This window comes from Euprymna scolopes, chromosome 44 (genome assembly GCF_053919585.1).
Source record: "Euprymna scolopes isolate OS-2025 chromosome 44, ASM5391958v1, whole genome shotgun sequence".
NCBI classification, from domain to species: Eukaryota; Metazoa; Mollusca; class Cephalopoda; order Sepiida; family Sepiolidae; genus Euprymna; species Euprymna scolopes.
The window spans coordinates 16,111,464-16,136,485 of record NC_136525.1 but is presented as its reverse complement, the minus strand read 5'-3'; the positions used below and the strand labels follow the sequence as shown (position 1 = coordinate 16,136,485).

Below are 25,022 nucleotides of genomic sequence, written 5' to 3'. Positions count from 1 at the left end.
CTTGGCGTGACGTCGTAGACTTATGACGTACGTTATTTTTCAAAACATGAATTAAAACTGAATTTATCTATCTCTTGTTTCCTTCAATAATTACAAAAAAACCCTTCTCTACCACCAATAGCAATGGCCAAAGACTCATCTGAAAGTACTTCTTTTAAACTCCTCGACCTAACATTCACAGGAAACAGGAGTTGGAACAAATACATCGAGAGCATTGCCAGGACCACTGCGAAGAAGGTAGGCTCTCTCTACCGTGCTAGAAAGCTACTAACGCCCAAAAGTATCCTGTACCTCTATAAGGCTACCATTTACTCATGTATGGAGTATTGTCATATTTGGGCTGGTGCATCTGTTACTAGTCTCTCGCTCCTAGACAAGGTTCAAAAGAGAGTAGCCAACCTGATAGGTCCCGAACTGTCATCTAAGCTTCAGCCTCTGTCCCACCGACGAAATGTTGCATCCCTCTGTCTATTCTACAAGTATTTTAATGGAGAAGCACTTGTACGCCCTCGACGTAAATACACCTGGCAAGCAGCTAAATCTCACCCCTACACAGTTGAGATCTCTAGATATAAGCGCTTTCTACTCCAGTAGATTTTTCCCCAGAAACGCTAGACTTTGGAATTCCTTTCCGGGTCCCTGCTTCCCGAACTGTACTGACATGCAGAAGTTCAAGTGTAACGTGAACCGACATCTTGCTGCCCAACTCCCCACATAGTACCCCTGTAGCTTATGTTCCTGATAGTATCTCCTTACATCAAAGTGGCAATGTGCCTTGTTTGGGGTGAAAATGAAAATGTAATGAAAACAAATATATATATATATATATATATATAAAGTAAAAATGTATGGGTATGAGAGAAAGAGAGAGTATTAGAAATTTTCCAATTACATCATGTCTCTCATTGTATTTGTTTTGGACCAATCAGATTGGTCGATTGTATTTGCTGCAGAGTTCACCTTGGCAGGCTTTTTGCATGCGTGCGTCTTCTTTTTCAGTTCAAAAAATACAGCCAACGATGAAGGACCGGAACTCCAACTCTCCGAATGAGAAGCATTGCGCTCTTCTTCCTGTTCGTCTCCTTGAGACTTATTTTAAGTCTAAATGATTAAGCTTAATAATTATTATTTAAGTCTCCCTGGGACTTTTAGGTCTGAATTGCCGACTTGTTATCAAGGACATTCCCTTCCATGAACATTAATTATGAACTTCTGTAATATCACCTCAATGCGAGCATTGAATCCTTTTAATCAGAACGCATCATATCGACCCCCTTCAAACGGCTGTAAACTTAGATCTTCGAAGACAGATGAACCTGCATTCAGTTCCTGTTGAAGATGAAAGACTATAACTGTTCGAGGTTGTTAACAGCCTTTGTTTCAGAGGCAAAATGGGCATTCTTTTTTGCAACCGAGGATCTAATAAAATTTGTATTGAATTTTAAGGTAGGCCTTGGTGTATTTGTGTTATTTTGTCACTGTCATGGAGTAAAAATCGGGTGAGATAAAATATCTTATAAGAGAGCGCACTTCTTAACCTATATACTCAACGAATTTTTAATCTACACACTTGAAATTTGGTATATAGTATATTCAGACATGTGGAAAACTTTTTTTAATAGGTTTCCATCCGGACGAGGGGCTGTTAAGACGTCAAAATTAACAATCTGGCACATAGTGGTTGTCGGATTTCTGTTTGTCAACTGTTTCACGACTGCGCATGCGTGGTCGAGAAACATGACCATTTTTTATGTTAAGAATAAGAATTTTTGAAAACACTTTATAAAGATCGTCATGTAAACATCAACTCCATCTGTTTTGTAAGTGTCTGGTCTAATGGTTATCGTAATTGACTTAATGTCTTTAGGTTTTTGTTTTGATCTCAGCTCGAGTATTTTTCTTACTTATAAGAGATGAACTGTTTAGCAAAAAAAAAACACAATACTTGCATACACATTTCTCAGTTTCTACATCAATTAAAATATAATATTTATGCGTACTTTACGACCGGGCAACGCCGGGAAGCCTGCTAGCATATATATATATATATTATTTTTTACTATAATAATTAAATACCTACAGACACTAGTGTTTCATCCTTTAACACGGAAATTACATGATTGTCGATGTAATTTCCGTGTTATATTTTTATGCTATTGCTCTGTTTACCGCATTGAGCTCTCATACCCGGATTTCCTCATGAAATTATTCCATTATAACACACACACACACACACACACACACACACATATATATATATATATATATATATATATATATATATATATATATATATATATATATATATATAAGCGAGAATGTGTGGGTGTGTGAGGACATTCTCAACCTATATACTCGACGAATTTTTGATCTACAAACTTTAAATTTGGTATATCGGGTATTCACACATTTGAAAAACTTTTTAACCAGTTTTCACCCGGAAAAAAGGATGTTAAGGGATCAAAATTTGAAAAATTGGGACTTGCGTTGGTCATCGGATTTTTATGTGTTTTTCAACTATTTCACGATTGCACATGCGCGAATCGTTCACATGACAGCTTCCTTATGTTAAGAATAAGTAGGTTTGAAAACACTTTTTAAAGATCGTGGCAAGCTGGCCTAATGGTTGATGCACTGTCTTTAAGTCTAGGTTTCGATATCAGTTAGCGTATTTTTTTTTTTACTTACAGGAAGTGAACTGTTAAAAAAAACATAATACTCGTATGCACATGTCTCAGTTTTTTCCGTTTGCTTTGCTTCATTTGTTTAAAGGAATTTAACGTTATGTTTAATACCGGGCAACGCCGGGTACATCTGCTAGATAATAAATAAACGAACGCATAAACAGTATCAGTTGCATCGAAAACATTTTTAATAGTCCAAAACGATTTTTCCATAATTAATTATTGGCATTAAAAGCCAGTAAGTATGTTTGTATGTATGTATGTATGTGTCAGGTCATGTCATATGCTACTGGTACCATGTAACCCAGTACTACCTGCCTCATGGTCGGGTCACCGGCGACTAAACTGGTCCCCCCACCAGACTTGTTTGGTGAGGAGGGCGGCTAATCTCCCTGGAGGATTAAAAACAAGACCTTCCAACGGGTGAATGAACTCTTTTTTTCTGGGTCAACGGCCAACTAGCACCGTGTATATTTGTGTGTGTGTATATGTGTATTGGGGTGGATAGGGCTCCCATAAGCCGTGGTGAAGGCAACCTTTCTAGGAGAAGCAAATCTCTGATTTAAAAAACCATAAAGCGGGAGACCAGTACCCGCATTAAGCTGGTCTGCAGTTTAATTTGATGCTGGCTATCTTGCTCTTGCTTGTTGCTGGATCTCAACATTTTGAACCGAGAGAGAGACTTAGCTGTCGTACAAAGCTAAGACTCTGTAACATCATTTTTGTATAGATACTCCCTCAGGTATTTGGACTCATGGATTTTAAATGTCTGAGGGAGTGGCACTCGTCTGACAAGGCGTTGCAATCATCATTATGTATGTATGTATGTTTGTTTGTTTGCATGTATGTATGTTTGTATGTATGTATGTTTGTATATTTGTTTGTATGTATGTTTGTTTGTGTGTATGTATGTTTCTATGTATGTACGTTTGTATATGTATGTTTGTATGTATGTATGTTTATATGTATTTTTGTATGTATGCATGTATGCAAGCCTAAAACTTTCGACAGAGGCGACGGATTTTCACATTTTTAAGCTCGACCTTCGAACGACATATATCGAAAAATTTGGTTAAAAACATTAATTTTTTTCACCCTCAACTCGACACTTTTCTGCAAGGAAGGGTCGCTTTTTTTTTCGACGACATTTTCAAAAGTCCTCGCACCTTTTCGATTGACTAGCCTTAATTTAAACCTTCGCCACTTCCGGTTTGGCGATGGATGCAACGGCAAAGATGTCACTTTTTTTCTCACGTTCTTTTCCTCCTTCGTGGTGCGGGTTCGAGCCTGCCTGCCTACTACCACATTTTGTGTGTGTGTTTGCTCAACACACACCTCCAAACATCCAGGCTAATTAATATATAAAGGGTCCAATATAATAATAAATATGAAATCTGCATTAAACAAAATATATTTAAGCATATTTTACTATAGAACAATGTCGGATGCCCTGCTAGTTTAATATATATGCTAAAATTTTGGGGTTGTAGGATCTATAATTCTAGTGTTTGAAAAAGTAATTTTGTTGTTAAGTCATATGTTAGATTTTAAATACTATTTTCTTAGTATACGTAGTGTTAGTTCGGTTTAGAACAGCATTGTCATGACCAAACGCCTAAACATTTAATGCTAGCAAAACTAAGCTGCTCTCCTTTAACAATTACAAGACGCCTCTCCAACCGCCTATATCCATTAAAAAAAAAACTCTATCTGAGAATTCTTCTTTCAAACTCTTTGATTGGAATAAATTGAGGACATTGCAAAGGCTGCTGCAAGGAAGGTGGGTTCCCTCTAACGTGCTAGAAGACTACTTGCACCTGAGAGTATCTTTCACCTCTACAAGGCAACCATTCGCCCATACATAGAGTATTGTCGCCACATTTGGGTTGGTGCATCTACCACAGATCTCTCCCTCTTGGACAAGGTCCAAAAAAGTCTCCAATCTAATAGGTCCCACTTTGTCAACTAAGCTCAACCCCCTGTCCCATCGCCGCAATGTTGCATCAATGTGCCTGTCTTGCAAGCATGAAATCGCCAGTCACCTAAATTTTTGTGTCAACGTGATTATGACAAATAGAATTGTGGAATATCCTAGGGTCCCACTAATCCGTCTAATATTACAGGAATACATATTTTTTTTTTTAATTAACCACTCTCCCTAAATTTTTTTGTTTTTTTGTTTTTGTTAGTCTTGTTGTTTGTTATTTTTTTTAAAGCCCATCGGGAGCGTCGCCCCCACACCTGGATGGGTGCGTCTCCTTAAACAGGAGTGCTTTGGTGCGAACCGTCAATTTTGCAACCCAGGAAGCACCGAGATGGTGACGATCTGGGCGTATGTACAACCACGGGAACATATGTTGAAACTTTCAAACATGAACCGCGGTATAACATGGTGCATGATTTGGACATCTGCGTCGGTAAAATTAGTCAATATTAATTGGACTGAACTGTCTCGACCAAGTGAAAACAACTCCGAAAAACTGACAAACATAATTAGTAAACTTGTCGAAGCTCCTTGTCTCTGTCACCACAGAGCATGACTATATATGCCTGGCAATAGCTGAATCCTTACAAAATGGCCCCCATTTTGTAGTGGAATTGGGTATAACTAGATACCATGTCTATTAGTCTTAGTCTTAAAAAGACCAATGTAATCAGTAGGAGGAAATGTTCCACAAGCAGGCAATTCTTGGAAAGAAGTTACTGGAATAGGTTTCATGTGATCCATCTTTCTACGGACCTGTCTAAAAACAGTAAATGGTAAATACTTTTTTTAAAATGAATTTTTTAAAAATCATTTTATTACAGTGATGCAAAGCATTATGGGCCATCTTATGCTTACAGTAAATTGCCCAATCAATCTATATATCTATAAAAGTGAACGTGTCTGTGTGTCTGTGTGCGTACATTGCTCTACGCAATAACTCTGTCAATTTAAAGACTACAGACTCGAAATTTGATATACAGGGTACTGAGATTTGAGAAAATCTTTGATCCATTTTCGGCCAGAAATTTGGTGATTAAGAGGTCAAAGTTCAACGATTTGACCTTTGAGAACTCTACCAAACTCCTCCGACAATTTTGGGTCTAAACACTTGAAATTTTAGATATAGATTCCTTGGGCATGGAACTAACTTAATAATTTGATTTGAGCCCCAAACAATAAATGTTAAGGGGTCATAATAGGGGTCAAAGTTTTAAAAAAATTGACTGCTTTTTTTTTTGTTTTATCAACATACACCTCCAAACACCCGGGCAACGTCGGGCACCCATGCTAGTATATGATAATACACTAAAGCAATTTCATGTTTGAACATACGTTATCACTCTTCACCCGCCTTTTTTTTTTAATGGAGTCGTGCGATCATTGAAAACACAATGCAATATAAAAATGTAATTAAAAAAAATATTTGATGCTGCTGTTTGTTTTTTTGTTTGTTTTTTACAGGGGGGGGGTCACCACTTATCAAGGCCCGGAGGCCACTCAATGATAAGGGTTATTGCGTGTACAGTAATCAATGAGATAGTATTGCAGTAATCATTAGTATTGGAGACTTGATAGAGAGTCTTACTTAAGAGGGCGGTTTGTCAGGAATTTGTGTATGTTGGATGTGAAGACACCCAAGTTGTAGTCTGGTGGGAAACAGGCGAACGGAAGAGAGTTCCACAGCCGTTCACTTCTAAGAAAGAAGCTCTGCTCATGGAATCTACGTTTGGATTTAGGCACAGATAAAGAGTGGGGAAAATTATTGACAGTAGTTTCAGTCAGACGGGTGTTTTTCGTGAGAGATTGGCGGGGGGGGGGCGAGAGATTGGAGCTCAGACGAGCATTTGCCATGGAAATAACGATAAAACAAAGACAGGCTCGCAACGTCTCTTCTGTGGGAGAGAGGCTGCAGGGAAGAGAAACGGGCATCCCCCATAAAACCACAAAGTCTATTTTGTACTCTGTCAAGGCAGGATAGGCTGTTTTTAGCAGCACCTGCCCAGATGTGGCAACAGTACTCCATTCTTGGACGTACTTGGCTTTTATACAGATAGAGAATTGCATCAGTAGTGAGATATCTTCTAGAGCGGTAGAAGGATCCTACCATTTTCCCAGCGTCCCTGGCAACAGATTTGATGTATGTGCTCCATTTCAGATCAGGAGTAAAGGTCAAACCCAGAAGCTTGTCAAAACACGGGGCCTCACCCAGACGAGAGCCATCCATCACAATTGATGCCAGATGGGGATCAGAGCGTTGATGATGTAAGGATAGGAGTTTGGTTTTGGATGCATTAAAAGTGACCAGCCACCTCTTCCTCCATTGTACCATGCGCTCAAGATCAGAGAAGAGAGAATTAGAGAGAACTTTGTACTTTACAGCCTTTGATGTTTTTTGTTTGTTTGTTTTTTTGTTTGTTTGTTGAGCATCAATTGTGATGATGATTTTGGTTGGCATTCGTTTCCCTGATATCTTTCTATTAAGAATTACATCTAGAAAAATATCGGGTACTTACGGGAGGATCAGATAAAGGTTGCTAATGTTCCAGTAGAACGAACTGGTTATCATCCCGCATCGTTAACCACTGAACCACCATCAACTCCTGTTGTTTCGAATGTTAAATTTAAACTAAAATACACTTTCTTGACTTTTTTTTTTAAATGAAAATCGCTCCAGACAAGGCGTAAAGCCACTTGTTGTAAGAAGCTAACAAGAATGAACAAGTGAAGCATGTATGGTCTCCCGCGAGTGCACAGTGAACGAGGCATAAAAAAAAACAAGGCCGATAGCCATTAGTCGCGTGCTCTCGTGTAATGAATGAATGCGTGAATGTAGGATTGACATGAAATTCTTAAAGATAAACTAAAATGACCAAAAAATGGGCTGAAATGACTTAAATAAATAAAAAGTAAATGACTTAGAATGACTTTAATTAACTTAAGGATGAATTGAATGACCTTAAGAATGACTTGAATGCTTAAAAAAAAACTTGAATGATCTGGAGAATGACTTGGAGATTGACTAGTTGTACAGTGGGTGATCATTTTATATTAAATTAATACAGAAAAGTGACCCCCCCTACTTTATATCACAAAGTTACAAACATAAGTACAGCATGTAGTAAGAACATATACTACACTTTGATCTTGGCCAAAAGGCTAAGAAAAGGGTATTTATTTGCTCCCCCACCGAGCAAATTAGGCACAAGGCCGATTTTTAATGTGTGGAGTGAAGGGGAAATGGGGACCAACTCCCCGCGGAATAGGGGAGCTGGATAGTGACAATTGGTATGAAGGGTTGCCCCTACATTGACCAAGGTCTTATATGTGGGATTGCCTCCGCATATGGTCTTTGCTTGCAGTATCTGCCGGAACAGATACTACACTTTGAAATATTAAATCCTTTATTCATGTTAAAAATACATTGAAAATAAACACTGAACAAAAAACTTAGGCACATGGCCAACTCAAAAGGGGGGATTGTGGGTGTCGTTGGTCATCCTTCTTTGATCTTGGCCAAAAGGCCAAGAAAAGCTTAAAAAGCTTAGAACAGCATCTATTAACAACAGACCTTTGATCTTAACCAAAAAGGCCAAGCACAAAAGTGTTACGGACAGACCGACAGACTGACCGACCGAGGAATGATGGAGTGACTTATAGAGTTGCTTGCACGCGATTAATGACTAAATTCAGCATTTCCGCCCATCCCACACCATTTATCCCCAAAGTCCCCAGGGGACGTCAAATCCTGGTGAAAATGAACAAACGGTGCAGTTTTAGGCCTTAACATATGTAAATTTGAGTTCTGCATTCTGCAAAAGAAGAAATGACTAAGTCCATCATCCCCCCACTCCCCACACACACATTTAGCCCGAAAAGTCCCCAAGCCCTTAACATATTTAAATTTGAGTTCAGCACCATGCAAAATTGCTAAATAGACATACACAGAAAATTTTGGACAAATATGGTAAAATAGTTCAAAAAATGGAGTGTTTTTATTAGCCCTAAAAGAGCCCCTGGGGCACACCCAAGAGTTATCGCAAAGTATAGACAAACAAAATTATATAGAAAGCAGTTAGTTACAACTTTTCAGAAAGTTTTATAAAAATCCAAGGCATCATTTTTTTTTTTTTTTTTCGTTTGGTACGAATTTCAGGCTTCATGCGCTTGGCTTACAAATCCCAATACCTTGCACTGTTGATTATGAATTTCTGTCTCCCGGTTAACTTTCTTACCACGAAAAATGGGACCACAGCACGTTGTTCTTCTTTGATGCATTGTGCAAGGAGAGCGTCCATTGTTATCAAATGAAGGTAGTGCCTGTTAAAACTGAAGGAATAATTCAATTAGCTAATTGTGATCACGTGACACAATAGACGACGCGTGTTAAAAACAAATGTGAAAAAGCTCAAGCAAGAGTGCACTATAGAGCAATGTGCGGATAATTTTTGATTTACCCTCGTATATATACACATATATGGCGACATTGCCAATGCTGCTGCAAAGAAAGTGGTCAATTCATCGTATTAGAAGCCTTACACCTGCCAATAGCTTGTAGCCCTACAAAGCGACCATTTGCCCATGGCTGAAGCATTGATGTCACATCTGGCTGGTACACGAACCACTAATCTTTCCCTCTTAGACAGGCCCCAAGAAAGAGCCAGCTACCAAATGGCATAGCAAATAGTACTCTACTCGAGTTCAACATATAAAATCCTCAGTCTAACAGTCACAGATAACATGAATTGGAACAAACTACGTAGAAGATACTGCCAAGTTTGAATGCATAGGATTCTATTTAGTCTTAGAAGATCCACTTTCCCAGGCGTTACCTTCTCTTTTAATAAATACCAGCAGAATCTGTGAAAAATCGACAGGAGCTCATTCATATGTAATATATTGATGTTCGTATTCTGTAGATGTTCAGCGTAAATGGAGACGCTCTGATATTATTGTAGCCCTTTTGTTAAAACTACAAAAGTATTTATTTAAGCTAAGAGGGACGTCAGGCGTAGCCTGGCCATAAAGTACGCTTAAATATGATATTTTAATTTATGCAGATTTCGTATATATTATTATAGAGTTTATGTTCTACCGATTTGTATATATTATAATGTTGCGATTTCAAAAATAAACACATATATCCATATCACTTGGGTGCATATATATATATATATATATATATATATATATATATATATATATATATATATATATATAATTTAAAGGAGATTAGAACAATAGTCTAAAGAGCTGAGTGTATTTTAATGTAACAGTGAAATTACTAGTTCAATTAAAATACAGGAAAGAAAAAGTGCTCGTTGTAATTTAGATATATAATAAGCTCGATAGGTAAATATCCTAGAGCTAATTTAAATTTAATAAAAACACTTCAAAATTTGCTGACGAGGAGACCTTGTTTATTAAAAAACTATATGTAATAATTATTGTCCGTAACTTGATGTCTACCAGAATAAAAACACTGTTTTCCGAAACGATCGTACAGATAATTGATTTTGTTGTTGTTCCTTCTTATGAAACTGATTTTTAATTTAATTATAATTTGATTTTTAAATTTTAAATTATCAATCACATTACTTAATATATATATATATATATATATATATATATATATATATATATAGAAGCCTTGACTGCCGTATAAACGGTCGGGTTTCAATCCTGGCTTGAGGTAGTTGCCTGTCTAGCCGCACTGATGAGCTGTGAAACAGCGAAACAGTACTGTATGTGGATGACTATATATATATATATATATATATATATATATATATATATATATATATATATATATATATATATTAACTTTAGTTCATTCAGCTATAATCGAAACTGAAACCAAAACTAATGAAAGAAATATTTTTTATAAAAAATAGATGACTTAAGTGTCATCAGCTATAATCGAAACCGAAATCAAAACTTATGAAAAATTCTTGTTTAAATTATTTATTTAAACAAATGGAAGTCCGTAACAATTAAACGACAGTCACTCGGATGTAAGCCTGATACACAAACAAAATAAATAACACATACGCTATCATATTAATATATAGATCCTTCCTGGGCGTTCATCGTTTAAACTCATCGGGTTTAGATTCATAGACAAGATATCCAAGGCAATAGCTGAATCCTAAGAAAAGGACTTTTAGTCTGTAGTCGCCACGGTGGTGTGCCTTCTGGTCTTAGATCGTCTATGTCTCCCCAGGAAGATCCTCGGTGCGTTACATCTGACTAACATTTAATTCTGGCCGTTTAATTTCATTTTTGGCTCCGCGTATTTGTACACTTATATCGGTTGCTACGTTTATGAAGAAGGAGTTGTTCGATGTTAGCGATAAAGCACGTTTACATCAAAGTTTGAATAGGATTTCATTAATTATTTAACCGACTTAAGGAAGGTCAAATTGACAGAAATCTAGATTTTGCACCTAATATATATCTGTGTTGTATTTCTCTTAGTCTGTTTGTTTGTCTGTTTGTCTGTCCGTTCCACTTTTTCTCGGAAACTACTGGGACGATTTGGTTGAAATTTTGTATGAACTGTTCATCAGGCGAACTAAGTATTAAGGTATCCGTTCGATGCACAATTAGGGCTTAATAGGGATTAATAGGGACTTATAAGGATTGATAGGGATTAATAGGGACTTATAAGGATTAATAGGGATTAATAGGGACTTATAAGGATTAATAGGGATTAATAAGGATTAATAGGGATTTATAAGGATTAATAGGGATTAGTCATTACAATAGCACATTTATTTCAGAGTTTCGTTATAAAGCAACCATTGTAGGTTATGCATCCTGTTTATTTTTTATTCCGCCCAAATATACTTGAGGGGATTGCTTTGCTATGATGAATGAAGATCTTCCTAAGATTCCAGTTTCTTTTAATGTCGCACATAAAACCTTGACATTTTGTGATACTTTTTCTATCTCCGCTATGTTTAACAAAATCCTGTTAACAAATTCTTTTTATTTGTTTTTTTTTCTACTTTTTCATGATTTCTTTATGCATTTGCGTTCAAATCAAGAAAAATATTTAGTTTTTTTTTAATGTTTATTATTATTATTATTATTATTATTATTATTATTATTATTATTATTATTATATTATCATTAAGGTGGTCAGACGATTCCAACAAAAGCACGATCCGAATATCAATATCAATTGAAATATAGAAATATGACTTAACATATATTTATTTCACTAAATCTATAGACAAGTATTGAGAATAGTCTAAAAAGTTTGGAATCAAGTCTCCTCTTGCTGTTATTTCAGATCATTTGAAATCATATTAGTAAGATTTAGTCTCCCCTCCATCAAGGCCAGAAGTTTTTTTTGGGGGGGAATATCAGATATTTCGTAATTCAAACACAAAACTTGGGTAACAAATAACAATGCTTGCCACATTTAATGTGCAACATGAATGGCAAAGTTAACACTTACATGAAGTAAGCTAAAGGCTGTTTAAAAACCCCTAATTTGTAAAAATCTAATGATATGTTATTTATTTCTAAAAGGTTAAAAAAAAAGTGCCAAAAATAGGCCCTGGATGATGGATGATCCTTTTAATGGGAGACCTTAAGGACAAATGTCACATAGCGCACTACACAACCCAGGTAATTACCTTTCCAACAAGCCTTCATTTGTTAAATTTTGACCAATAGCCGCTGAGATTTAGAACTTATTGCAAAAAAGGTGGTATATCCCTGGATGAAATCTCTCATTCTATCAAATCGATTAATTGCCTGCTCTAGTTGGGGACCCATCGCAGTGCACCTGAAGGAAGCTTCACACGCCCCCTGCAATGACTTAATCCAAAATATATTGTAGTCTACATAGCACTGTAGAGAACTTACTGTTAATTTCATAAAATTATTTATATACGTATAACGGCTAAAATTCAAGTATCATGGTTCAATTGTGCTTTAAACAAAAACATTCATTTTGAACGCGCCACTGTCATACCAAAGAAGCTAATGTTGATTTTATGTGCCAGGCTTTTCTGCTTCTGTCGTAATAAAATGCACTTGTAATGTTAGGCTGTGTAAGGTGTTAACTTTGGTCAAAATCGCCTTTTTTTTTCTTTCATTAATTATTTCAATTATCGGTCATCGATACTTATTGAAAACATTCTGAGATAAACCCTATCTAAGAATACTGTCAGAGAAATAATGCGCACTTGTCTGAAATTTCATAGAGATTGGTCCAGCCGTTATGGGGTCTATAGGAAACGAACTTACACACACAGGGGTCCTGGATATGACCTTAAACTATATCCGATGGTGAGGCCCCATTTTGCGGGCTTAGGGGAGTGTGGAGCCACCCTTTAATTGGTATTGCTCCCAGGTCCACTCTGACCCGGAGTGGTAGTACCTGTTAGGGTCCCAACTATGGGTTAAATAGAAACCGACTCGAAAAAAAATATATTCTATTAAAAAAAATGTTTTTTTTTCAAAATAACTGGATTCGGTATTAAATAACCTGAAAAAGGTTGATATGTCGTAAAACAAAACGAACCAACTACAAACACAGACACACAAAATCTTTTTATATAATTATTATTATACAGATAGATAGATAGATAGATAGATCAGCAGATTGATAGGCAGGTAGATTGATAGATAGACTGATAGACCACGTGCAGAGAGAGATACAGACACAGATAGAGGAAGTTAGATAGGCCCAGATAGATACATGTGTATAAGTAGGTGGAATACTTACTTTAAATATTCCGATACAAAATATATCTAAGAACACTCTCAGATACATAAAGTAGATTTGTATGAAATTTTATAAAAAAATCGGCCCAGTCGTTGTGGAATCTATAAGAAACACACACACATACACACACACACATACACACACATACACACACACATATACACACACATATACACACACATACGCACATACACACACACATACACACACACACACATACACACACACATACACACAGACACACACATACACACACACATACACACACATACACATACACACACACATACACACACATACACACACACATATACACACACACATACACACACACATACACACACACACATATACACACACACACATACACACACACATACACACACATACACATACACACACACATACACACACACACACAGTTCCTTTCATCTAATCTAATTTAATAAAACTCACTATGTTTGTCTGTCTGTCTCCATAATTTCAAACTCTATCTCTTCCCAAACTAAAAATAGCAGAGCGGCGCCACGGGTCTCAAATGATTGGATTCTTATTAACCGTTCTTTATGGGGCTTTAGCCAGTTAAAAAAGTTTTTAAGGGATATAAAAAAAGGGGTTAATATGGAAACAATCGTTATACATTTTGTACATTCATCTTAGTTTATTTTTAATCAATTCATATGCGTGTCACGTTGGCCCAGTGGTAACGTCACCAGCTTTGAATGCTCCAGTTTTGCTTTCGGTTTCGATTCTAGCAGATAGCACCCAACATTTTTTTTTTTTAACTTTTGAAATACGAAATCTGGACAAATTAAAATATCATATTTAAGCGTATTTTACGGCCGGGCAAAGCCGGGCGCCCCCTCCCCTGCTAGATAGTAGATAGGTAGCTATCACTCACTCTATTTCCCATGCCATAGTCACCTTGCCCCTCTCGTTTCAGGTTCTGATGTAAAGGACATCTGTTTTCACGTCGTCCAGCAACCAATAGAAGATGAGGACTTTCATTTAGATAGCTAGATAGATATATAGCTAGAGCTATCAGCAGATTGATAGGTAAACTGATAGACACGGCACAAAGAAAGGAAGTGAGACAGATAGGTACGCCTGTAAATAGGTAGAATGCTTACTTTATGCAGGACCGGAAGTCATAAACGGTGGAAGATTGAACCTTGCGAAAATTGATTAAGAAAAGGTCGAAACCTTTTCTTAATCAATCAACGGAACCACTAACCGATATTACCCTGGTGTCACGCTCCCGACCCATACGAACAATCCTCGCCTCCTGACTCCTTGGGCAAGTGCAAACTTTGAAGTACGAAAGGTTTTAAAGCCACCGAATCGTTTTTGTACATTGTCATATTTTGTTTATATTTTTTCTTTACTGTGTCTGATGCTCCCTGGCCCAAATCTTACCCCGAAACGCCCTCTGCGCTTTCTCGTGACAGTTTAATTCGACAGATTGAATTTTTTATGACAGATTACGAAGCCGATCTGTATTCCGTCAGAACCCGACGTCAAAACTCGGGCATTAAATGCGATAAGACGGAAATAAATACTCAATTAAACGAATACCCCCTCCTTACACCCCTCCCATTTCTATACCTTCACTCCTTCCCTTTCTTCTTTTCTTCTCTCTTTTCCATTCTTTTCGTTATTTTCTTCCCTTGACCCGTGCTCTCTATCTATGGTTCTATTTTTTCCTTTATCTTTCTCCTCTTATCATATCCCTCCCTCTTTCTATCTTTCTTACTCCTCCTACATTTTTCATACTTATATGCAACTAGCCTGGGTGCCCGGCGTTGCCGGGTGTTTGGAGGTGTGTGTTGAGCAAAAAACAAAAAAAAAAGTGGTGTAGGCGGGCAGGCTCGAACTCGTGATGCAAAGATGGAAAAAAACGTGAAAGAAAATCTGACGTTTTACCGCTACTCCATGACGCGACCGGAAGTTCGGGATTAAAATTAGACAAAGTCAATCCAACCGATACGATGACTTGCAAAAATGGCTCGCAAAAAATCGACTTGTTCTTGTAGAAAACTGCCAAGTTGAAGGCGAAGGAATTAATGTTTTTGGCCAATTTTTCGATATTTGTCGTCCGAAAGGTCGAGCGTCAAACTGATACCAATCTCGTGAAAATCCGTCGCTTCTGTCAAGATTTGTATTTATCACACCAAAATACATTAGAATATCACTTTGTTATGGCTTTTGTTTTTGTGTAACGAAAATAAATAAACTTTTTGCTTTGTATCGGATACTTATTGCACCCACCGCATATATAAATGGAAATTTTGAATTAAATTATGTATAATTACAACAAAATTTGTTGTTTGACAATATGTCACACATTAAGGGAAACCTCCACTTTCTTATTTTTTCAACATTTATATACCCTATTTTTGGCACTTTTTACAGCCATAAAATGTTTCAATCGTAGTCATTTGCTTTCCTAGTTTTGCATATGAATATTTGATATTTCCCGCAAAACCTATGATCTTGGTGGAGGAAGACTAAAACTTGATAAATGATCTGAAACAGCAGCAAAGGGAGACTTGATTCCAAATATTCCATGTTATATCTTACCTCTTTCGTTTTCATACATCAAATAAATTTCACAGTGCATAAAGATTGATACTGGAGATATTCAAAATCGTAACCTACTTCCAAAAGAGGGGGAGATATAACATATGAGAAATATTTGGAATCAAGTCTCCCCTTGCTGTGATTTTAGATCATTTGAAACCATAGCAGCAAGTTTTAGTCTCCCTTCCATCAAGGCCATAGGTTTTGGGTATATATATATATATATATATATATATATATATATATATATATATATATAAATTATTTTTTACTATAATAATTATATACCTACAGACACTAGTGTTTCATCCTTTCAAGAATCTTCAGTGCAAGGTGTGATGATTAACAGCAGTCGACAGATTCGAACCTGGCAACACGTGCCATCTCTGGCTCGATTAGCAAAGACCGTATCCAATCGGCTACCATTAACTGCGAGAAATAACGTTGAATTTAAACATTTTATTTTTAAATGTTCTTTTCGTTAGTCACAGTGATCTATTCGTTATACGATGATCTATGCATATATATATATATTTATTATTTATTATTTTTTTATCTATTATATATATATATATATATATATATATATATAGAGAGAGAGAGAGAGAGATGGACAGACAGACAGAGAAAAAAGATGTCCTGTCTGACGATAACTATAAAGATTATCATTTATCATCGTCTGACCTTCCCTCCCCCCCCCCAAAAAAAAACTGAGAGGGTTCGGTTTAAGGTACTTTAAAAAAATGTCGGTTTTCTGTAATGACAATACCAGATAATGGCGGTTATCAGAGATTAAGTCTCGACTCCCCCATTTCCCCGCTCTATCTCATTTTTTTTTTCTGCTAGACTATAATTAGTGAGCAGTAATAGCTCGACTCGGCACTTAACAACACAGTAATTGCTCGTCGAAAAGTCAATTAAAACGACGAATTAGAGCAATTAGTACCGAGATAAGGCGCGAACGCCAACCGAGCGGTTCAGAATAGACAAGCGGAAGTGTTTTACACTAAGCAGATACTACCTACCTATGAATTCACGCGCATCGCGAGGCCGGAAGGATAAAGGCGACAGTAAAAATATGCGATTCTGAAATTTTCAGATGAGATAAGGTCTAAAAAAAGAGTTTCAAATCTAATATATTCCGCACTGTCAACCAAGCTCCAAACTCTGTCCCATCGTAGCAATGTTGCATCCTTAAGCTTGTTTTACAAGTATTTTAATATAATATTTTCTGATCAGTTCATAGTATTTGTGTATCTTCGACGTATATACGTTCGATTGACTCGACAAGTAGCATAATTCCACCCCTGCACTCTTGAGGTCTATAGATACCGAAAAGCCTTCTACTTGGACTGCTAGAGTTTGGAATTCTCTCCCTGTTTCCTGCTTTCGCGATTATACTAACCTGTAATAGTTCAAATGTTCTGTGAACTGATATTTCCTTCCCAAATAGTAGCCATTACTTCCAACTGGCTGTATGATTTGTTTGGGTCGAAAAAGAGTTTAAAACATAGTAATTTAACTGTTTCAAATAATAAGTATAATTCAGTTGCAAGCAAAATTTCTGGAGGTTAAAGGTTCAATCTTCAGGGTAGGCGATACTAATAATAGAAGATACAAATAACCGAATTGAGAATTGCTTAAGATTTTTATCCAATCATGGCTTGTGGGACAAGAACATGCTACCCCCGTGGATTAAAATAAAACGGTCTGTTTAAAATTCCATGAAGATTCCCGAGTTGTACAGAAAAATTGCCAGGTTAAACAAGATACACATGAAGAAGGTAGGAGGTTATATCGACCAAACATTGTGAAACTAGCACTTAAGATGAAAACAGTATTCCCAACAATCCAAATAATCCATTATATATATATATATATATATATATATATATATATATATATATATATATATATATGGTTGGTTGGATGGTTGTTTTGTTTTACGGCATTTCAACCCTTTTCAGGTTATATAATGCCGAATCTGGTGATTTTGAAGAACAATTTTTTAATATAGAATATTTGTTTTTTAAGTCGTATTCTATTTAACCCATAGTTGGGACCCTAACAGGTACTACCACTCCGGGTCAAAGTGGACCTGGGAGAATTGGAAATTAAAGGGTGGCTCCACACTCCCTAAGGCCTGCAAGCTGGGGCCTCACCATCGGATATAGTTTAAGGTCATATCCAGGACCTATATATATATATATATATATATATATATATATATATATATATATATATATATATATATATATATATATGAGAGCAAATAGTTAATAAAACATGTTAAAAATACTTTGAAAAAGAGTTAAAAACATTTAATTTGAAAAGGAAACACTAAATAAGGGGATAGTCTTTAATCCTCTATCTCCTATTTGGTTTTATCGAGCTTTAACACCTGGTTGAGATTACTTTATAAATATTAATTCTTTAATATTTATAATATACTTTAGTTTTACCATCTTGGATCATTTTGGTAAAATTAATTGTACTTTATATATATATATATATATATATATATATATATATATATATATAAACATATATATATATATATATATAAACATATATATATATATAAACATATATATATATATAAACATATATATATATATATATAAACATATATATATATATATATATAAACATATATATATATATATATAAACATATATATATATATATAAACATATATATATATATAAACATATATATATATATAAACATATATATATATATATATAAACGTATATATATATATATAAACGTATATATATATATATAAACGTATATATATATATATATAAACGTATATATATATATAAACGTATATATATATAAAAACGTATATATATAAACGTATATATAAACATATATATATATAAACATATATATATACATATATATACATATATATATAAACATATATATATAAACATATGTGCATATATAAACACATATATATATATAAACATATATATATATATATGTAAACATATGTATATATATAAACATATATATATATATGTAAACATATGTATATATATAAACATATATATATATATGTAAACATGTGTATATATAAACATATATATATATAGATATATAAACATATATATAAACATATATATATATAAACATATATATAAACATATATATATGTATATATAAATATATATGTATATATATAAACATATATGTATACATAAACATATATATATAAACATATATGTATACATAAACATATATATATAAACATATATGTATACATAAACATATATATATAAACATATATGTATATATAAACATATATATATATATATAAACATATATATATATATAAACATATATGTATACATATATATATATACACACATATATATTTTAGCATATATATATAAACATATATATATAAACATATATATAAACATATATATATAAACATATATATAAGCATATATATATAAACATATATATATATATAAACATATATATATAAGCATATATATGTATATATAAATATATATGTATATATAAACATATATATACACACACATATATATATAAACATATATATACACATATATATATAAAAATATATATATACGTATATATATACACACATATATATAAACATTTTATATATATATATATAAACTTATATATATATATATAAACATATATATATAAACATATATATATATAAAAACTTATATATATAGACATATATATATATAAACTTATATATATAAGTTTATATATATATGTTTATATAATTATATATAATATATATATTATAATTAATTAGGGATGGTATAATAAAATTGTGGGGTCTACGTTAGATATATATATATGTATATATATATATAGTTATATATATATATATAGTTATATATATGTATATATATATAGTTATATATATATATATAGTTATATATATGTATATATATATATAGTTATATATATATATAGTTATATATATATATTTATATATATGTATATATAGTTATATATATATATTTATATATATATATATATATATAGTTATATATATATATAGTTATATATATATGTATATATATATAGTTATATATAGTTATATATATATAGTTATATATATATGTATATATATAGTTATATATATATATAGTTATATATATATATATTTATATATATGTATATATATATATATAGTTATATATATATATATTTATATATATGTATATATATATATATTTATATATATATATATATAGTTATATATATATATTTATATATATGTATATATAGTTATATATATATAGTTATTTATATGTATGTATATATATATATAGTTATATACACACACGCACACACACACACACACATATATATATATACACACACACACACACACATATATATATATATATAAACTACATTGCGCCCTCCTTCAAAAAGAAAATGGTCGATTCAATTTACTATATCATTTCAGCCTAACGTAATTTCTTACAATGCTTATTATGATTATGGTAGAGTGTCATATGACAACAAAATATAGATTAGACCAGCCCTCAAGGAGTAGATAATACCTGGGAGGATGTTATTATGAAGAAGAAGCATATACTGGACTGCTACCCATAGGAGGGTATAGTGCCTGGAAGAATGATCATTATGACAACAGAACAGAAATAATATTATCCTCCAATCATAAAAAAGCATTTTAAGAGATTCCGTTAATCTGAAATAATTCAGTAAATTGAATCGACGATTAAAAATTGTAGACGTAATAGTGTTGTTTCGGCTTCAGACCGATAGATATTAAACCTCCATTGGTAATAGGTATAAGGCCTTCACCTTGTCCACAATGTCGGCCATCGTTGCGACATATGCCTACCATTTTGTTTACGAAAGGAAGTGCAAACGTGTTTTGCACTTCTTGCCTCACGAATTATTCCACGCTGTCGGCATATTTCTGAGCAGAAAAGGTTAAAATAAATAAATAGGACGTTATATTTGCCACTTCTTCGGGCAAATTTCCACAATCACTTTGAACCTCACCATCAAAAGGCCACACACGAATGGCGGCCGTATCTAGCTATAGACCTATAAAAAGTGAGAATCTGTCCGTGTGAGGAGACTTCTCAACCTATATACTCAACGAATCTTTGTTCTACAAACTTTAAATTTGGTATGTAAGGTATTCAGACATGAGGAAGACTTTTTAATCGGTTTGCACCCGGAAAAAGGGCTGCTCATGGGTTAAAATTGAAAAATTAGTACTTGATGGTTATCGGATTTTTATGTGTTCGTCAACTGTTATTTTAAGAATAAGTAGGTTTCAAAACATGTTTTAAGTATCGTGTGAAGCTGGTCAGATGGTTATCGTACTCGACACACTATCTTAAGGTTCTGTTTTCGATGTCAGCTAAGGTATTTTTTACTTACAAGAAGTGAACTGTTTAGAAAAAAACAATAATCGCATGCACATGTCTCAGTTTCTTTCCGTTTTTTTTTTTTTTTAGTTCATTTTTTATAAGGAATTTAACGTTACGTTTAATACGCTGTAGAGTTAGAAGGAGAGAGAATTTCGTTTTTTATAGTTTTGTGACCCTCGGTGATCATTACAGTTTTAGGACGATGATCGTTATAGTTTTAGAATTCGATGGTCGTTATAGTTTTAGAATTCGATGGTCGTTATAGTTTTAGGACTCAATGTTCGTCGTAGATTTAGGACACTTGATGGTCATTATAATTTTATGACTCGATGTCATTATAGTTTTAAGACCCCCGATGGTCGTTATAGTTTTAAAACTCGATGGTCATTATAGTTTTCGGACTTTCAATGGTCGTTATAGTTATAGGAATCGATGGTCGTTATAATTTTAGGACCCTCGATGTTTTTGTGGACTCGAAAGTCGCTCGGAAATTTAAAACTGGATAAAATACTGGTAGAAATAATAATATCTAATAACTGTAACCGATGGTGCCAAAGTCTAATGCTAAACCAGTATTTTCGATTTCTGAGCGATTATCGACGGTCCAAAGAGTTGTAACGAAGCCGCTATTTTTTTCAGTCTAACAATGGACTCTACACTGCTTTCGTTTCAAAGTTTCGGCAATCTCATCACTAGGGCTATGACAACAGCATATTCTTTTTTTTTTTTTTTTTACTTTCCTGTATATATCTGACGCAGTTAGACACAGTTAATCAACCGAGAACCACATCACTCTATATAAAAGCATATAAAATATCAACGGATACACACTTGAGAGTTAAAACAATGAAAAGAATATGCTGTTGTGCTAGCCCTACTCATCACACTCCCTTTCCTTTATTTTGTCTTTTACTCCCCACGTTTTATGAGCGATGTTTGTGACAAAGGAGAAAGAATTGCTGTTTTATAAGTTGAAAACGGTCAACAATTATCGTTGGCTTATTTATTTATTTATTTATTGGCTCCTTACACCAAGTGGATTCATATTTTGTCTGGAGCGATTTTTATTTAAAAAAAAAAACTCACTGATGGATAAAAAAAAAAAAAACGAGTTTTTCGCTCCCTGCCCAAAACAACAACAAAAAAGGAGTATGCTTATTAGTATAAAGACGTTTCCCGTGTTTTGTTTCTAATTAGTAATGTTTGGCTTGCCTTCCAACGTTTAGAGTTCATAACAAGTATAAATGGCCGTCCTTAACCCTCGACGTTTTTGATGCCATAAATTGCAAAAGAGCGGGGAGACGGTTAGATGGCCGTGTGGCCGTCGAGTTTAACGAGGACATCAAAGCGATCGTGCAAATCTGTAGAAAAAAAAAAAAAAAAAGGAAGTGGCGCTTAGTTGCACTTTATTTCTTGAATATTTTTTAGAAACGCGAGAACGATAAAGTAACCGTCAAAGCAGCAGGACACGTTTGCACTTCCTCTAGGCAAGCAAAGAGGCGGCATTCGCCATGGCGCGTGTCTCACAGAAGAGACGTTGCGAGTCTGTCTCTGCTCTATCTTTATTTTCATGTCAAGTGTTTGTCTGAGTTTCAATCGCTCGTCTAACTACAACCACTATCAACAACAATTTTCCCCGCTCTCTATCTGTGCCTAAATCTAAATGCAAATTCCATGAACAGAGCTTCTTTCCTAGAACTGCCCGCCAGTGGAACTCTGTTCTGCTGGACTGTTTTCCAGCTGACTACAATATGGTCGTCTTCAAGTCCAATGTGAACAAGTTCTTGGTCAACCGCCCCCTAAATAGTCAATTTCTACCCAATTTCAATCATTAACTATTAATATGCTGTTATCTCAATGACTCCACCAGGCTCCTTCAGTCTTTGACAGACTACGGACACCCACGAAGGGGTGCCTGCGCGTTAAATTTTTGTAGCAGAACGTGCGCAATTTACAACCATACCTCTCCTGAGTCAACATTGTTAAATACCCGTGGCAAGTGAAGTGTATGTTCAGGACGACTGGAAACAAATGCCGAGACAAGCGGAGAGCATATACAGTGCCTAGAATTCCCAAACGGTCACTCATCTGGTACTAACCAGGCTCAACGTTGCTTAACTTCGGTGATCTGATGGGAACTGGTGTGTCAACGCGATTATGCCGTATGTCTCAGTGACTACCGTACACTCATTAACCCTTATCCTCGAGTGGCTTTCGGGCCTTCATAAGTGATGACTCTCATAAAAACTACATTGTCAATGTCTGGTCTATAGATTTGAAATTTGATATATAGGAGATTTGGGCGTGTGGAACAAATTCGAGTTTTGAGCCGATAAAAATATCTGCTTAGAGATGTAAATTGAAAAAAAAAAAAAAAAAAGGAACTTGGCAGGCGAAAGTCGACTAAACATTTTACTTCTACGCATGCGCAACTATGCATTCATAGTTATAACAACGTTATTTTATTTATTTTTTTTAATATATGTACTAGCCGATGTGCCCGATGTTTGGAGGTGTGTGTTGAGCCAAAAAGAAAAAAAAAAGTTGTGGCAGGCAGGATCGAACCCGTGACGCGAAGACGGAAAAGAAAGTGGAGGTGTGTGCAAGGGTGGTAAGTGAGCAAAAAAAAAAAAGAAAAGAAAAAAAGGCAGTCTCCAGCCCCTATCGCTTAGATGGTGTCGATTAACGCTAAAATGTTGTGGTTTCGATTCTAACTAATGACACTCAAATAATATTTTTTAAACTTTTGAAATCACTACTATATATTGGATACAATTCAATATTTCGATGCAGTTTATCTGATCCATTCGGGCGGAATAAAAAAGTAGGAGGCATTATTTTTGGAAGCTCTCTCGTATATTGTCCCTTTATTAGAGAGTAAAACTTGATTTCCCTAAGAAATTAACCGTCGAATCATTTCCGACAGTATTGAAGGTACAAGGTGTCTTAAATATGTTTCCAGACTTGATCAGCTCGTGCAAACATTCCGCATCTTCACTTCTTCGCAAATAATCGTGCATACAGTTCCCACACTGACATCAAACTATGCACTTATTGTCTCTACAGACACATGACGGTCCTTATCCATTTTTTTTTTTCATTTGGCCAATGAACTCTGGTGTTCTGACTTCCTATAAATTTAAGAAATAAATTTGAATTTTTGGCATTTTATACTTCCATCCAAAATAAGGACGGGTCATTTTTTTTCGCCGATATTTTCGAAAATCATCCCCTCTTTTCGATTGTCTAGCCTTAATTTAAACCTTCGCCACTGCTGGATTGGTGATAGACGCAACGGCAAAGACGTAACATTTTTTTCACACGTTCTTTTCCTCCTTCGCAGTACGTGTTCGAGCCTGCCTGCCTGCCTACTACCACTTTTTTTTTTTTTTTTGCTCAACACACACCTCCAAACACCCGGGAAACGCCGGGCACTCAGGCTAGTTAAATTATAGAAAGCAAAGCGTATTTTCATGAATAACAATTCAAAAAAATTTTTTTTTTTTTTTAATATGAAATATTAAATCAGCAAAAACTTTACACCGACCTGAAATATAAATACGTTGAACATTTTCCATGAACAGGATTTTCTTCGTTTGAAACGTCCCCAC

At 34.5% G+C, this 25,022-nt stretch overlaps 1 protein-coding gene and 2 pseudogenes across 1 annotated transcript in view; 1 reads left to right on the top strand and 2 right to left on the bottom strand.

The window, feature by feature from the left end:
* LOC145268709 (A disintegrin and metalloproteinase with thrombospondin motifs 16-like) overlaps positions 1-25,022 on the top strand; it is a 720,286-nt gene that overhangs the window by 71,587 nt on the left and 623,677 nt on the right. The gene's annotated exons all lie outside the window — the stretch shown is intronic.
* LOC145268949 (U2 spliceosomal RNA) lies at positions 7,701-7,840 on the bottom strand (annotated as a pseudogene).
* On the bottom strand, positions 23,463-23,579 carry LOC145268985 (5S ribosomal RNA; annotated as a pseudogene).